This window comes from Alnus glutinosa, chromosome 9, assembly GCF_958979055.1.
Source record: "Alnus glutinosa chromosome 9, dhAlnGlut1.1, whole genome shotgun sequence".
NCBI lineage: Eukaryota > Viridiplantae > Streptophyta > Magnoliopsida > Fagales > Betulaceae > Alnus > Alnus glutinosa.
In genome coordinates, this window is record NC_084894.1 from 20,685,226 (window position 1) to 20,703,078 (window position 17,853).

The window sequence follows — 17,853 nt, forward strand, 5'->3', positions numbered from 1 at the left end:
CATATATCATTCCATGAAAGGATCAGCGCCGAATCAACACTTTCCATGCATAACTCACCAACACATGTTTTGAGACATGGAGAAGTCATGCGCAAAAACTTGTTGTGAAAATTTTAATGTATTCGCAAGTGCACGAATCGTTTGTAATATAGCGTTTTGCAAGTGCGAGGTCGATCCCACAGGGAATTGTGTTGCAAAAATTAATCTCTATTCAAACTAATCCTATTTTAACCTAGTTCCAAATTTAATGATTTTTAACAAAAGAAAACATAAACAAAAATAATGAAAATAAAGGGGTCTAGGGTTTTGGAGTCCACACCCACCAAATCACAACAACATAGTCTCATGCTCATCACACATATTTCGAATTCTCTCATACAAATCTTAGGTATGCTCTAATTTGCTTCAAAAGTTGTTTAAATCATTGGATGAATCCATACTTGCACAAATCACAAAAGATATTTGGTTTTGACTAAATCATCAAACGTATCCATGGAATGAAACACAACGAATATCCAACATTTTGATAAATGAAAACCCAAACCATCAATTTAATGAAACTATATCAAATCATCACTTGTATCTGGAAATCACAAGAGATATCCAACAATAATCTCAATAATTGAAGTAGAACAATGAGAAATCAAAACTCATAAACTCAAATAGCATAAACAAGCATGGAAACTCAGTTTCTCTTCAATGGTGAGGTTTCATCCTCAACTCTAGACGAAATTTCAGCTACACATAACAAAATAAAGCATAAATAAACAACAAGAATGCATTAAAAATCAAAGAAACTTACAAAGAATTGAAGTTCTATGTCAAAATCGACCCAAAAACCCTAAACTACAGTGAGAACGGCGCCTAGGGCGCTCCCAAGCGGCCTCCTCTTTTAAAAATGAGAAAAGAATGGTATTTATAGAGTTAGTTAGGGTTTCTGAAATTTCAACTCTGCATAAATTCGATCGATCGATTTTATAATCGATCGATCGACTTCGGGCAATTTTCGATTGATTGACTTGAGATTCGATCGATCGACTTCCCAGCAATTCCGAATTTCCAGCTTTTTATGTATTTTCACTTGAAAATTACCATTTTTTCTCTTAATGTCCTGCAAAAATGCCAAAACACCAAAACTAACCAAAACATCAGAATATAACAAAGCTAAAGGTTTAACTAATGTAAATTAAGGGGTCTAAATATACACTTTTTGACACTCATCACGTTGCATTAATTGTCGAGATATGTTATTTGTTTTCCATGAAGGGCCAAACTTGCAATAATTCCTAAACAAGAAAAGAATCAAGAAAGCTTGTATGCGGCATCGAAAGACCTAGCAAATCAGTCTATATATATCGTGCTTTGCTTGTGCAAAAGGGGGGTAAGCCAGAGGAGAGGAGAAGAGGAGACACAGAGAAGGAGGCAGTTATAGAGGCTCTCAACCAGTTTTGTTGTTCATTATTTATGTTTTTCATAAACATGAGTGGCCTCTAGCTAAGGATAAGGGTGAAGTCTAGTATTTTTATTATGTGTTCTTAAGACTATGTTATTTGTTCTTCATAGATTAAAGATTAAATTTAGGGATGATTTTTATTTGAGAGTAATCTAATGAAACAATTTTTTTTTGATTTATTATGATTTTTGTTTATATCAAATGCTTACTTTGTTTGATTTGTTATGATTCGAAAATATATTGAATGCTTAATTTATTATGTCATGTTTTTGAAATCAAATTTTCAATCAACCTATGTTTAATTTATTTTATATTTACCTTGTGCTTAATTTTTTTATTTTTCGATTAGCAGAGTTAATTCTCTACCTAGTTGAGTTAAAAATATATGTCTCAAGAATATGTAATAAATTGCTAGGTAGATCCCTGAAGCTTTGGTGTTTTCTTTTAATTTTTCTTTTTATTAATTTAGTTTAATTAAATTTATTTGAGTTTATCATCTATCCATTGCTCCACTTTTTAGTAGAAAAATTAATTCAATTTACTTTTATGCACAATAATAGGAATTTTACTTAATTAGTATTTATCACTCCATGTGGATTGACCTCGTACTTACCGAGAATTATTACTTGCGAAAACTTACACTTGAGTTTGCACCCTTTTTGGTCCAACTCAATGCACAGTAACCCAATTTTAAAAATTTGCAATCTAGTCAATTCTTTTGAAAATATCCCTAAAAAAATCAATTTTATTTTATTTTTACAAAAAAAAAAAAAATGAGTTAAAAATTTTTTTTGGGAGTTAGCCAACCCTAATGATTCGAAGCCACTCCTATGGGCTATGGGGGTGGTTCGCCACCCCTACGCCAGCCGAATGGGGGTGGCTGCTCATGGCCAAATGGGGGTGGCAACATGGAGCTGGGTGGCTCCATGGGGGTGGTTCGCCACCCCAGGCCAGCCGAATGAGGATGGCTCAAGAGCCACCTCCATGGCCAATTGGGGGTGGCCAGCTTCCTAACCATTTTCCCTATACGTAGAGATCAAAAACCATTTTTTTTCCCTTAAAAAAAAAACTTCACAACAGCTTCCCTTCATTTTTTCCTATATTATTAAAATATTATTTTTTTTACTTTTACTTCAATTAAAAATAGGAAAAAGAAAATAAAGTAGGAGAGAGATAATACATTTTTTTATCTTTACCTTAATTAAAAGTAGGAAAGAGAAATAAAGTAGGAGAAATGTAATATATTTTGTGAATAAACAATTGAATGAGAAGTGATTGGGAAGCATTATTTACTTCTTAGGAAAATAAAAATTTTAGGAAAATTGCTGTGGAGGGGTTTCTGTAACTTTTTTGAAATTTTTCCTAAAACTTAAGGAACAGACTCCTTTTAGGGAAGCTGTTGTGAATGCTCTTACATTGCAAAATTAGGAAACTTGGTTGGGGCGCATTACAAGTTTTTTCACTTTGGAGGCAACATTACAATTTGGGTGAAACTTCAAAGGAGATAAATTGTAGTTTTCCAATCCCCATATTCAAATTACTTTTTTTTTTTTTTTTTGACATGTCCACACAAGAGGGGAATGGAGGATTCGAACTAGTGACCTCCGCTTCATGAGGCGTGGTCCCCAGCTAATTAAGCTACCCCTTGGAACCATATTCAAATTACTTTTCCATGAATCTTACCAAAACAAATTGATATTTTTTGAGTTATAAAGTTTCATAATTAACCCAATTAGGGGGCTATTATAGGGGCTAAAGGTGCTAAGTGGCAAAATTAAGTAATGCACGTTTGAAAATTCATAGATTATATTTGAAGTTCTAGAAACTGAGCAACTGCTATTCTACTGCCGCTTAAAGTCAACTCTATAACTTAATAATACTAAACTCTTGTTTTTAATGCCATGATATTAGCGTTACTTGTAAGCAAACTTTTCATTTTGATATAAACAAGTCCTAATTTCGATGGATATCAACTATTTGGATGAATTGGTTTATAAGTGATCTCTTATAATTATTTGTCTAAATTTTTTTAAATTCAGATGAATAATTTAAGAGAATCTTAATCCGATTAGGTTAGCTCTCTTTTTCGAGTTTAGTACGTATAAATGCATGCTAGATCCATCAAATAAAAGTAAGCTAGCTCCTAAGGGATTAGCGAAAAAAACATGCACTAAATGGTTTAGTAATCATCTGAAAATGGGACCTTTGCCCTATCAAAATTAGATTTGACACTTTACTCATGTTTTGACCTCCCTAATTAAGAAATCTTGATTCATGTCCCTGGGATAGGGACGGAACTACTAAAAGTCTTTGGGGCTAAAATAAAATTTTCAAATTTTTTTTTTTTCAAAATATTTTTATAATTGTTTTAAAATCAAATTTTTACCCTTTTAATGTTTATTTTATTTTATTTTATTTTTTTAATTCCCTGTTGGAATTATCTCACTTAGTCTTCTCTTCTTTACGAATTAAGATTTCTTATAATTTTCAAGAAATTGTAGATTCTCAACTTATGAAATTTATGCCGTTTCTTTATATCGAAACGCTTGAAAAATGTTACCTATTAAAATTGTGGCATGTTATCAGAAAATTCTCTTTTTTTTTTTTTTTTTACTTTTGTAAAGATGCTTCTTATTTAGAAAATCAAAAAATAATTTTTTACTTAAAGGTTTTTTACAAATATAGAGAGAAAGAACATGATAAAAATATACTCAATTCTTAACTATAACATGCACAATTTTAATATATGTCATTTTTCAAGTATTTTGATATAAAGAACCGGTTTAAATACCGTAATTTATTTATTTTTTGAAATTTTTGGACATCCTAATCCCCTCCTTATCCCCATGACTCACCACTTACCTCCACTCCAAGTGGCCAAGTGGGTTGCCAGACCAAAAACCTAATCTAAATCCAAACGCGTGGCGGAGTGGGATTGGAGAACATGGAAGATACCGTTAACGCGTGAAATTGGGAGGATGTTTGATAATCCAACCAGGAGCAATTCCATGCTTTAGTTTTTTTTTTTTTTTTTTTTTTTTTTTTTTTTTTTCTTAATGAAAAATATATAATAACATTTACAATTATCATTAACTTTTTATTAGAGCTAAAACTGCACCTTCAATGAACTTTCCGGTAAAAGGTAATTATAGTCTTACATGGAAAATGAACTCACTAAAACAACATTTCCTTTCACCACAAATATAAAATGGAGGATGAGAGATCACGAGTCTAAGACCTAAAAAGCCACAAATATTCTTAAAAATTATACTAAGAAATTGACCATTGAAATTCGCAGGCGTAATTAGAATAGATATGATCAATTAGTAGAAAATACATGAAAGGTGCTTACTTTCATGCACAACTGCCAAATTAGTCATGTTAAAAGAAATGAAAATCTTTCTATCTATTTATGAACTTGTCAAAACAACAGTTAAACAAGTCATAGTTTAAGTCAGGACGAAAGAAATTTATAATTGTATTTGTAACATTGTTCTCTTATTGGAACATCATGTTATATCTTTATGTGGATGAATTCCTTTTATCCAAATATATATATATATATAAAGTGCATTTTGCACCCTACAAGAAGAGTTATTACATCATCGAACGCGGCATTCAATCATCATTTTACACAAATTATTTGGAGTTATCATTTATTTTTATTTATTTTTAACAAATATTCCATATATATTGATAAGAAACCAACCCCTAAAAGGGTTTAGGAATAAACTTACTCTCTAAGTAAAGAAATATGACTAGGTACATCCTCCACTATAAAAAAACACCTTTCGGTTACTCGCCATTGATACTCTCTCTCTCTCTCTCTCTGTGTGCAGAGAGAGACTCCACAGTTTCGTTCTCTCTTCATACACTGTTTTTCTTAGCGATTTTCCTCTGTTTCTCAAACCCTCTCTGACTCTCCATCTTTAGCTTCAAAATTATGGATACCCACTTCCCAAAACTGACAATCACAGAATCGAAACCCAAGAACGCATACGAAGAGAGCCTCCCGTCGCCGCCGAGGAGAGGGCGGATCCAACGTGAAATTTTCAGAGGGCTGGCGGTCACAATCAGGTACCTGTTGGGTGGGTTTGGACGAAATCAGCCCGAAAGTGGAGGCTTTCTCAACTCAAATTCCACAATCACAGAATCGAAACCCAAGAACACATACGAAGAGAGCCTCCCGTCGCTGCCGAGGAGAGGGCGGATCAAACGTGAAATTTTCAGAGGGCTGGCGGTCACAATCGGGTACCTGTTGGGTGGGTTTGGACGAAATCAGCCCTGAAGTGGAGGCTTTCTCAACTCAAATTCCACAACCCACCTGATTCTTGATCACTAAGGTCCAGGCATACAAGAAGCCCAACTTCTGAAGCTGTGATTTCCGGTTCGTTCCACTAATTATATATTCTTGTAATTTTTTATTTTTTTTTCCTTTCATTTTTAGTTTTTCCTTCAGAAGAAAATGGTGTGGGGAAGGGTTGAATTGAAGGGGTTCAAGATGGGAATATTGTGAAATGGGTATCTGTAATTATCTTTTAATCAATATTATAGTGATTGTTTCTTATTATTTTGTCACCTTAAGCTCATTTTAGTTTTTGTTTATGTTTCTCTGTCAATAGAATTTCTGAAAATTACCAAATAATTTCTGTAAATGTGATGATGGTTCATACCAGCTGGGTTTTCTTCTTCTGTGAGGTAAAAACCATGACAATGCTGTAAATTAAGATTTTGTTCCAGGTTCTTTGGGCTTTGTGGATTCCTCTAGTATCCAGAGTATATTCTTGTAAAAACAAAAAACAAAAACATTAATAAACGAACCAAACAAGGGAAAAGAGAATATTCTTTGATTTGTCTCAGTGTCTCTTTGCGCGTGATTTATCCATGGGTTTTTCTTGATTTCTCGGTATGGGTAGGTGTTAATTTGAGTTTTGAATGAATATTGGCAGTGGGCTTTTGCCCTGACAAGCTAGGTAAACAAAAAAGTGGGCCAGCCAGGAATACAAGAGGGTTGAATTATAGGGTTGAATTCGAGGATTTCTTTGCCGTTGATCATATGACATATTGCAGTAGGAGTAGATATGAACGTTTAGGATTTTAATTGATGAAATCAGAAGTCTCATGTGTTAAGTAAAACAATGAAAGGCAATATGTATATAATAAACCAAACAGAAATTTAGACTAGATTACAGAGGATTTTTCAAAACTCAATCAAGATACAAGGTTTTTGTTGAAAAAGGAAAAAAGATGAAGAGTTGAGAGGTGATTTGTTAAGCAACTGGGATAACGAATTCATTTTTGATGTCCAGCGGAAAGAAAAATAATATTAATGAGCCATATAGTCTACACTCTGGTCCACAACTTCATCATCCCTAATGCCCATCACCCAAGCCCCACGCCTCTTGCCTCACCACCATATATATATATATATACTTGCTATTACCTTAATCTCACATTAGATCCACCTCAAATTAAAAATATCCAAAAAAACCAAAAAAAAAAGTCGAGCAAAAGTACACGTACTCCCGTCAAATTATTACGCAAGTTGCAATGACTGCTAAACTTTTAAGCCTAATTCTATTTAGTAGACTCTTGTATAACTCTCATACAACTGGATGATAGACAATAAAGATTAGCCATTAGATCAACACTTGAATTTTAATTGACCAAGGTACCTTAATAATCCCTCTCTCTATAAGTAATTGTTTGTCTAAAAGTTTTTTTTTTTCACCTCATTGCTACTTAAAATTGCATCATACGCTTTTAGCCATAGCCTCGCGTTGCAAGAATGCAACATCTACTTGTATATTCTGCTTGTATGCCAGTTCTTGATCACTTTTAGGCTAACAAATGCACTCATTTTATGTTTAGTACTAGTCCTTGGGTTGAAGGGTCTGCGGGGATCAGGCCTAGTTAATCCTCTAGATGATTGATAATTAATTCTTTCTTTGTTAATGACATACGACATTTTCCAGGTTGGCCACAAGACAGCCATGTCACTTGCTACACAGCATAAAAAATTTGATAAATTTGGATCTATCTTGGTGCCGGAATTTAACAGGAGAGAATTTGGGTTTGATTGTGGATGGTTGTTTATCACTGAGGGTGAGCTTTTGGATGCACTCAGGTTTGTATCCCTTGTCACTCTCCTCCTAGTAAATTTTCATTATCATGATCAGAATTATGTCTATTCTTGAAACAGTGATCGTGATCGTTTTAAAAGCAAACATCTAATGCCTCTGCTAAAGTTTAGGCTGCACGAAATTGACCTACAAAATGCTACATAGTATGGAAATAAGATCTTATGCTGTATATTAAGTAATGGTGCTTTGTTTGCACTTTGCAGATAACAAACATTTTTGTGGATGGTCACTCAAATCCAAACCTACAAATCACTGGTTTGAAACTGTCTTCAATATTGGAAAATCTCAAGGTGATCCTCAATAGCTGTTGAAATATTCCCCAATGTCTCTTACTATATGGTCTTAATTTTGCATCATCAGATGCGTGAGATTGGCATCCTGTGGCAATGCATTTGCTCTTGTAAATTGATTGCAGTATCATACTGTATGTATGTAGTCAAATTGAAGTGGAAAGATTTGCATTAGAATCACATTTTTGTTTACTGTTATGCTTCTTTATTAATTCCAGTTGTGGCATGAATGCAAGGAAGTTTCTTGTATATATTATATGTGGATTGAATTCTGATATTGCATGGCGGATTCATAATGAAAAATTACATGCTTTATTAAAATTACTTTCAGAAATCATATACTTTAAGGATATATGTCAATTTAATAAATTTAATTTAACTATCCTACTCATATCACTAGGGATAATAATTGCCCCCCTTTAGCTATCACCTCTTGTAATAATTGTCACTCCTATTTCAAAAAATCTCCTTGAAATCGTGCTTCCTTTTTTATACCTTAAATCGCATCAATGTTCTTCATGTATAGAAACAAATGAAGACACTTCGAAAAATTAAGTACTACTCAAAAGGGGATAAAAAACATATGCTTAAATAGCATTAATAAAAAGAATAATGATTCAATATCACCTAAATATACAACTTTTCACCACCTTGCCTATGTGGCAAGGTGGTCCCTCACTACTTTTTGAGTTTTTTTATTTTTTAAAAATAAATTAAAGTGGGGGACCACCTTGCCACATAGACAAGGTGGTGAAAAGTTGTATATTTAGATGGTAGTGAATCACTACTCTAATAAAAAATATATGCTTCTCACATGCTTAAAAGACATGTCATTTTTATGTGTATTGTAAAATTTTTCTTACAAACCAGTTTGTAAGAAATTTATGTTCTATATTACTATACTTTCTTCACAAAAAATTATACTTATCATCTTTAATCTAGCTATCACCTAATTTGTAATGTTTCATGATCTTTCAATTTGGTTAACGTACCTTATTAATCTACCATTAGAGTCGCAATGTCCCATTTTCACAAGTAAAACCGAAAACAATAACTTTCATAATATAAAAAATTCTTTAAAAAAATTATCAAAAATTAAAATCCATGCGGCGGTCGTAGGTCACTAGACAGGTATTTTTTTTTATATATTTTTAATTTTTTTTTAATATTTTTTCTTCTCAGATTTTTATGGGTATTTTTGTTTTCTTAAGATAGAATGAGAACATTGCAATTCTAATAATAGATCGATAAGGTGAAATTCCATAACTAAATGAAATATTGGGAGACATTGTAACTTGTGTGATGAATTGAAGGCAGTAATGAAATTTCCATTCTTTTTAGTAGTAACAATATCATTTAAAACTATAATTTGCAAATTGGAAGGGACCAAAGAAATATTTTTCAACATAACCACTTTTTTACATAATTACTAAGCTCTTCAGCAATGTAACATTTTTCAACATAACCGTAGTGGTTTGTCGCCAATGAGCGTGTGGTGGTTCTTCAGGGATGTACAGTAGTTGTGGGCTCGAGGATGTACAATTCTTGGGAGCTTAGGGCATACGAGTCACAACCTGGCGTCGTATGGTGATCTTCATCCACGATTTGGGGTCGCTCAAAACTCGGCGATGCACGGTGGTTCCTGACTCGACTTCTATTGGGTGGTTGATATATCGATTCGCCTAGATATGGTCGATCTTGGGGGGATGGAGGGGAGGGATGAGCTCTAAAGATGTGGGGAAATTTTGGGTATGAAATTTCATTTGGTGTAGAATAGAAGAGAACGCTTGTTTTGAAATGGTTTTGCATTTTGATTTTTGATTTTTTTTTTTTTTTTTTAATTTTAATTTTAAAGAGATTGCTGATGGTACAAACATCTAGAACATATTTTGGTCCGTTAGATGCAAGTGACAGTGAGGATTTGAAAATCTAAGATTCTCATATTTTCAAAAATCTGAGGGGATTAGGATCCGACTTTAAGGTTCCATAGATTAATAGACCACTAAAGAAATAGGACAAATAAAGTAAGTGTTCTTCAAACATTTTTTTTATTATTATTAATACTACTTAAAAAAAAAATATGTACTTAAAATGAGAATGAGAGTAAGGGAAGCCATTCATGCACGGAAACCTAGAATCATATTGACATGACAATTATTAATTTCTTTCCCTAGTTTGGGGAGGATAAGTGTTGCGTGATTATATATATATATATATATATATATATATATATATAATTAAACATACAGACAGTAGGTGTTAGACTCATGATCTCATCCTTCATTTTATATTTTGTGGTGAAAGGAAATGTTATTTGAGTGAGTCTATTTTCCATATATATATATATATATATATAATCGTAAACTAAAGCATATAATTGAACCTGAGGGAATCATGAAACGTCCTCCCTGCCAATACCGCGTTAATGATATGTTTCAAATTCTCCAAGTGGGCCAAGTCCACTCCGCCACGCGTTTGGAGATTGAGATAAACTTTCTACTCAGCCAACCCATTTGGAGTACTGCAGTTAAGTGGGGAGTCATGGACGTCAAAACATGAACGAGAGGTCCAATTTAATTTTGATAGGGACTCACCGATTTCGGTTGTTGGGAAATATTCCTCCAACCACTTAAGAATGGTGTATCTCGAGAGTACTCGGAAAAATTTGCTCATCACCTTATGCGGGAGACAGGTACTTTGCAGAAGATCTCAACTGATATAATATCATATCCCAATATGTATGAAGGAAGTTATGGGATGAATCAGTTTCGAGATTACCGGAACATCCCGAAACGCTCTGAATCCCGATATTTAGCTTTTGATCCTAGAAATCTTAGAATCAACTCCTACGGTCCTACCCATTCACGAATGACAGTTAAAGCCTCGTCTATAACTAGGTGAAGACTATCAGGTATCAAACAGATGAATTTTTGTGTTTTACACTTGAGGCAAATATTGTTGGAAATAATTTTGGATGGTGCACAAAATTCTTATTGAAATAAAATAATATCAATCTGAAAATTAACAATTAAATAAATAATTGTTAAACAAATAATTGGTTGAAAAATTATTGTTGATACTAGACCATATTGATCCGAAATAATAATAACAATAAAATAAATACTGTACAAGATATTAAAATTAAATTAAGGAAAGATCTCACAATGCTATAGAATCACGCAAGAAGAGCGTTGTCCTTAAAGATTGATTTGTGCCTCCCGGAGTATTTTACTCGGTGTGATCGGATCTCTTGATACGCAACCTCCCAGGATTAGACTATAGCGTCTATCTTCGTTAATGACACACTTCCAAGAACGAAGATCAAATAAAACAACCCTTTGATCAAAGTGGATGGGGGACTTCAAAATATTTGTTCTTGTAGAAAAAATATTAATATAACAAATAGCTTCTTGGCTTAAAATAAATTCACTCCGGAATAAACTACACACTGGAAAATATGTTGGAAGCCAAAGAAGAAGTAAGTTCTCAAATACTCATTGGTAACTTAATATATATATAAAAAAATGAGCATAAGTTTCTTCTTTCTCTTTAATGACCAAGACAAGAGTTTTAATCACCAACGGTAAAAAACGTTTAAAATATTAATAGTCAAAACCGTTTAAAATGTTAATGCATCTTAATGACCAAATGGTTAAAACAAGATTTAATGATTTGTAAACACCCAACGGTTATATTTTGAGATTTTATGACTAACCGTCATAATTTTTTAAGAAGAAAAAAAATAAACGGTCAAAACCAAATTATTAAAACTGATTTTTCTTCTTAATAAAAACTCATAAACATTTTGAGAAACGGTAATATTTTTAAATACTTTGAAAAAGAAATAATGTTTGTAACAAATACAACAGGAGACAGACAGCAAAGATCCTCTCTCTCTCTCTCTCTCTCTCTCTCTGTTTTCCTTTTCTCCAGAACCTTCTCCCTTACAGTGGTGTCCTTGGCCGGGGGAGGGAGGTTCCAAACCTCCCTCCTCCCGGTTTTTTCTTCTTCTCTTAGCCCTCAAAGGGCTAAGAGAGGTTTTTTGGTTCCTCCCTGGTTGTTCCAGTGGAGGCTAGAGTCTCCTAGTCACTAGGACTGTGGAGTTTTGAGTCCCCCGGACTTTTCCGGTGGTGGTTTTTAGTCTTCTTAGTCCGGTTGGTCTATGGAAGTTTGTATAGTTTTCTAGTTTCTTTTAGTTGTTTGTTCGTGGCAGGAAAACACTCCAAAGGAGCTCCAGCGGAGGAGAGCTCGCCGCTCGTGTTCTGGTGGAGAGATTTGGTTGTGCCTCAGTTTGTATCATTCTTTGAAGCTAGATCTGTGCTGATCCACCGCCTTTTAGTTGACACGCGCCCCCCAGCCATGCACGTCTTCGGCCTCTGGTGCTGCCGTTGTTCGCTGCGGACGGAAGGCTCATTGGGAGTCGGCGCGTGGTCATCACGCGCCAGGGGGTTCTACACTTTAGGCCGCGCGTGATGGGCACGTTCTGCATCTTTTGCCGTTCCTGGTGGTGCTCGGGGGTTTCTTTGTGTTAGGCTGTTGTAGGGGAAGGGCAGGTGGCGGCGCGTGTAGTACACGCGCTGTCACCGGTAGTGCTTTTTCTGCCGGCAACTTCTGTGTTGGATGTTTTTCTTGTATTTAGTCAGATTGTATTTGACAGTGTGCTTTGGGTTGGATTTAGCCTAGTCATTGCTTTTAGCGCAGATTGTTTGTGACTGACTCCATAGTGCAAGTAGAGGTTTTATGTCAACGCAGAGGCACCTTTCTGTTGGCTAGGCATATTTGTAGCAACTGTGGATATAATCTGTGTCATAGGGTAATTGTTATGGGGTGTTCTTCTGTGAGTCCCTGTAATGGTATTGAGTCAAGTTGTGACTCTGTCTGTAATGTTGTTACCCTTTAGTGAATTAATGGAATGACTACATGTTCCCTTAAAAAAAAAAAAACAAATACAACAGTTTTGACCGTTTATTTTTTCTTAAAGAATTATGACGGTTAGTCATAAAATCTCAAAATATAACCGTTGGGTGTTTACAAATCATTAAATCTTATTTTAACCGTTTGGTCATTAAGATGCATTAACATTTTAAACGGTTTTGACTATTAATATTTTAAACGTTTTTTACCGTTGGTGATTAAAACTCTTGTCTTGGTCATTAAAGAGAAAGAAAAAACTTATGCTCATTTTTTTTTTATATATATTAAGTTCCCAATGAGTATTTGAGAACTTACTTCTTCTTTGGCTTCCAACATATTTTCCAGCGTGTAGTTTATTCCAGAGTGAATTTATTTTAAGCCAAGAAGCTATTAGTTATATTAATATTTTTTCTACAAGAAAAAATATTTTGAAGTCCCCCATCCACTTTGATCAAAGGGTTGTTCTATTTGATCTTCGTTCTTGGAAGTGTGTCATTAACGAAGATAGACCCTATAGTCTAATCCTGGGAGGTTGCGTGTCAAGAGATCCGATCACACCGAGTAATACACTCCGGGAGGCACGAATCAACCTTTAAGGACAACGCTCTTGCGTGATTCTATAGCATTGTGAAATCTTTCCTTACTTTATTTTTAATCTCTTGTCTTGTATTTATTTTAATATTATAACTTTGGATTAATATGGTCTAGCATCAACAATAATATTTTCAATAAATTATTTGTGTAACAATTATTTATTTAATTGTAAATTTTCATATTGGTATTATTTTATATATTTCAACAAGAATTTTGTGTACCATCCAAAATTATTTCCAACAAAAACACTTTAAGACCAAATTATAAAACTGATTTTTCTTCCTCATAAAAACTCATAAACATTTTGAGAAACGGTAATATGTTTTAAATACTTCAAAAAAGAAATAATGTTTGTAACAAATACAACAATCCCCCACATGTTACAAACACTATAATATAAGGAGATTGAAAGCATGCATCAATGTGGTTAACCGCACCTAGGATAAATAAGAAGGAACTTAATGAATCGTAGTAGAGTTAAACTCTTTTAACCAGATTCATAAGTTGACCAAACTTATCACCCACATAACTTTCTCCAAAAAAAAAAATTTGGATTGTTCTATAGCGGGTTGGCGCCTTATACAGGCCATGCGCCCCTGGGTTTCATGAGCGCTCTAGAGACCTACCCTAGTCTCATAGGAGGCGGCACCACCTCCACACTCACATAGGTGGCATCCATCAAGAGTGTGTGCAGGGAATACCCCATCCCAACATGTAGGGACTATGGATCCATTAAGAGTTTTTAAACTCATCCTTAATCACTCTGCATCTTGTACTGTCGTACACCATAGGGATGGACTCATCACTATCTTCTCAATAAAATAATGAATAAACATAGAATGACAGTACCTCAACATGATCCCTTGTGACTTCGTTTCCCATTAAACCTCATTCATGGGATCTCCAATCACAAAGGTTGGGTATCAATCACAGTGTCATCATAATTTGGGTATTAGTCCTATCCCCTTCGATGCTTTACTCACCAGCCTTCTTGCTAGTGGCTTGGTCAAAGGATTTGCAAATTCCTTTTTGACCTCACAAAGTCCATGGACATTATACCGGTCTCAATAAGCTGCCTCACAATATTGTGCACTTTTCTCATTATAGATCTTGCTCCTTGCTCGAGCTATGGCAGCCTGTCAATCACAATCAAAACACAAATGGAACTGAATTAGTATATAAAGGCAAATCAATTGATTAATAAGCTCCTTAGCCATTCATCTTCAGTTCCTGCCTTCTCCAAGACAACTAACTCTGACTCTATAGTAAACCTTGCTATGCAAGTCTATTTTGAGGACCTCTAAGAAATAGTCCATCCAGCCAGAATAAACATATAAAGTCATATATAGACTTTAGCTCATCTGAATCAGAAATTCAATTAGTATCACAATATCCTTTCAATAAAGGAGAATAATCACAATATGACAAACCAGAATTAATTGTGCCATTTAAATATCTCAACAATTTAAAAATAGCATCCCAATACTCAACACCAGGATTATGAGTATATCTACTCAACATGCCAACAATATATGCAATATCAGGCATATACAGTTTGTCAAAATATCAAGCTACCAAGGAATTGTGCATATTTTTCTTGCAATACACCATCACCGTGATTCTTTACCAAATGTAATTTTTGAATCATATGGTGTAGACATAGACAGATAATCAAAGTGCTCAAATCTTTTAAATATCTTTTCAACATAATATGTCTGAGATAAAATAATGCAATCATTATCTCTAAGAACTTTAATGTCCAATATGACATTAGTTCTACCTATTTATTTTATATCAAAATTATATGCAAGAGATCTTTTAGCTCCATGCACAATATCAATGCTAATTAAAAGATAAGCAAGTAACCAATATATATAAACAAATAATGACACATTCATTATTATAAAACTTGCAATGAATTTACTTTCTCATTCAGTGTGGACAGTCTGCATTTTCATACTGAAAATGTTTCTATTTAGACTAGCTGTGCCAAGTTTTTTAAAAAAAATTCTTTATTTTTATTTTTATATTTATATTTTTTTTTGTTTTAAAGAAAATAAATAATATTCATAATGAAAGTCACATCAGTTTTAACATAAATAGAAACATTTTATAAATATTATTATCTTTTTTATTACTAACCATGTCAATTAAATCTATAAAATGTAAACGAGAACTGACGAAATATTTTTTACCGTAACCATGTTTTTACGTAATTACTTATAAATGTATTTCGTAAAGATAAATGATTTTTTTATATCTCTTATTTATATAATATATATCTCTTAATTTTTTATATCAACTATTGAATCAACCATCTCCGTCTTTGTTTCCATTTCTCTCAAAAAAAAAAAAAAAAAAAAAAATCTTTATAATTTATATCAATTAATTCTTATTACTAATAAAAAAAAAAAAAACACACAAATCCAAAAAGCTTTCCCTAAAACACCATTTGTTTTTTGTTTTATGTTTTTTAAAAGGGAAAAAATATACATATCCCCCTCAAATTACCCATTAATTGTCAATGTTCCTTCCAAACCGCCAATTGCTCCAATGTTCCTCCTCAAAGTATCAAAACATGTCAATGTCCCCCCTAAGACCAACAAAAAGATAAAAATGACCATACATTTTTTTTTCAATAAGACAAAAATGTCCTTATAAATTTGAAAAAAAAAAAAAAAACTAAAAAGAAACTTTTTAAAAAACTAAAAAAAAAAAAAAAAAAACTAAAAAATGAAATTAAAAAAAAATTAAAAACGAAAAAGAACTAACACACCATTTGTTGTATTTTTAAAAGGGAAAAATACGCATATCCTCCTCAAACTACTACTCAATTGTCAATATCCCCACAAACTACTAATTGTTTCAATGTTCCATATTAAACAAGCAAAACATATCAATGTTCCCCCTAAGACCAACAAAAGACAAAAATGACCACAAATTTTTTTTCAATAAGATAACAATGTCCTTATAAATTCGAAAATAAAAACAAAAAAAATAAAAAACAAAAAATAAAAAATGAAAAAGAACGATTTTTTTTATTAAAAAACAAACGAAAAAATAATTGAAAATTAAAAGAATAATAATAATAATTAAAAAACAAACGAGAAAAAAGCCCGTATTTTTTTTTTTTTTAGTTTCTATTTTTAAATAACTTTTTATTATGTTAGATTTTTTAAAATATTTTTTTTTAGTTTTTTTTCTAAAAATTTAATAATTTTATGAAGGGCATTTTTGTCATTAAGGAAAACATTGACATTTTTTGGTAGTTTAAGGGGGAGATTATCACAATTAGTAGTTTGGAGGAAACATTAATAATGATGTGGTAGTTTGAGGAGGTTATGTATATTTTTTCCCTTTCAAAATGAAAACATTAACAAATAATAAAAACCTAAAATATTAAAAATTATTTTTAACTTTTTATTACATTAGAACATTTTTTCAAACTGAAAATAAATAAATAAAAATATCCCTAAAACACGTTAAGAAACATTTTTTCAACCAACGCAAAACCTTTTATTTAACGTCCAACATTACGAAATGGTTGTCACTCTCTGGGGCCCTCATCTTGTCGCCTGCCGTGGAAGCCAAAACCACAAGATTGAACGCTCTGATAACTTCTCGTCTCCTTCCGCCGCTCCGCGTCATGTCTCTTTTTCATGGATCTGCAGATGTTTGATCAACTTGTTGTCTTTGTGGCTTTAATTTTCTTCTTTTTGTATTTCTCTTTTTCCTAAAAAACAACACATAAAAAGCCTTTGCTAAAGTGTTTAGTGTTAAAGATAAAATCACATGATCTATAATAAAAGACATCAAAACTGTTTGTATTACTTACAGGGGCCGGGCTAGAAAGCACTACAAAAAAAAAAGTAAATTCTCGACGATTTAAAACCGTTCAGAAATGCAGAAAAACCGTCTAGAATTAATTTCATACGGTTTTTTCTGGACAGTTTAAAATCGTCCAGTATATAATATCACTAAATGAATTTTTGGACGGTTTGGGTAAAACTGTTCGGAATTCGATACAATTTGGCCCAAAACCGTCCAGACTTTTTTTTTTTTTTCTTTTCTTTTCTCTTTATTTTATTTTATTTTATTTTTTTTTTTTTTTTCTGTTTCGATTATTTTTTATATTAATTAGTTTTTTGATGGCCTGATACCTTTCACAAAAAAAAAATGGTCTGATTCGTTCATATGCCGACTGGCAACAGAGAAGGAGAGAGGAAGAGAGATCCGAACGGCAACAGAGAAAGAGAGAGAGGAAAAGAGATCCGTCACCCATGCACACCGGTTGGCGACAAAGAAATAGAGAGGAAGAGTGAACCGGCAGGAATACGTGGTATTCCGGCCGGTCTCTCTTTGTATCCAGCCAGAGAGAGATACCGAGCGTGGGTTTCGGCCTGATCTGGTCGGAAACCCAGACAACTTCGCTAGATTCGGCCGAAAACGACCTCGCCAG

At 33.2% G+C, this 17,853-nt stretch overlaps 1 long non-coding RNA gene and 1 pseudogene across 1 annotated transcript; both read left to right on the top strand.

Moving 5' to 3' along the window:
• The window catches only part of LOC133876830 (uncharacterized), an 88,801-nt pseudogene that overhangs the window by 53,690 nt on the left and 17,258 nt on the right, over window positions 1-17,853 (top strand).
• Window positions 5,252-8,078, top strand: LOC133878025 (uncharacterized). The gene is made up of 3 exons (XR_009901832.1): window positions 5,252-5,840; window positions 7,429-7,580; window positions 7,800-8,078. It is a non-coding gene; the product is annotated as an uncharacterized LOC133878025 (long non-coding RNA).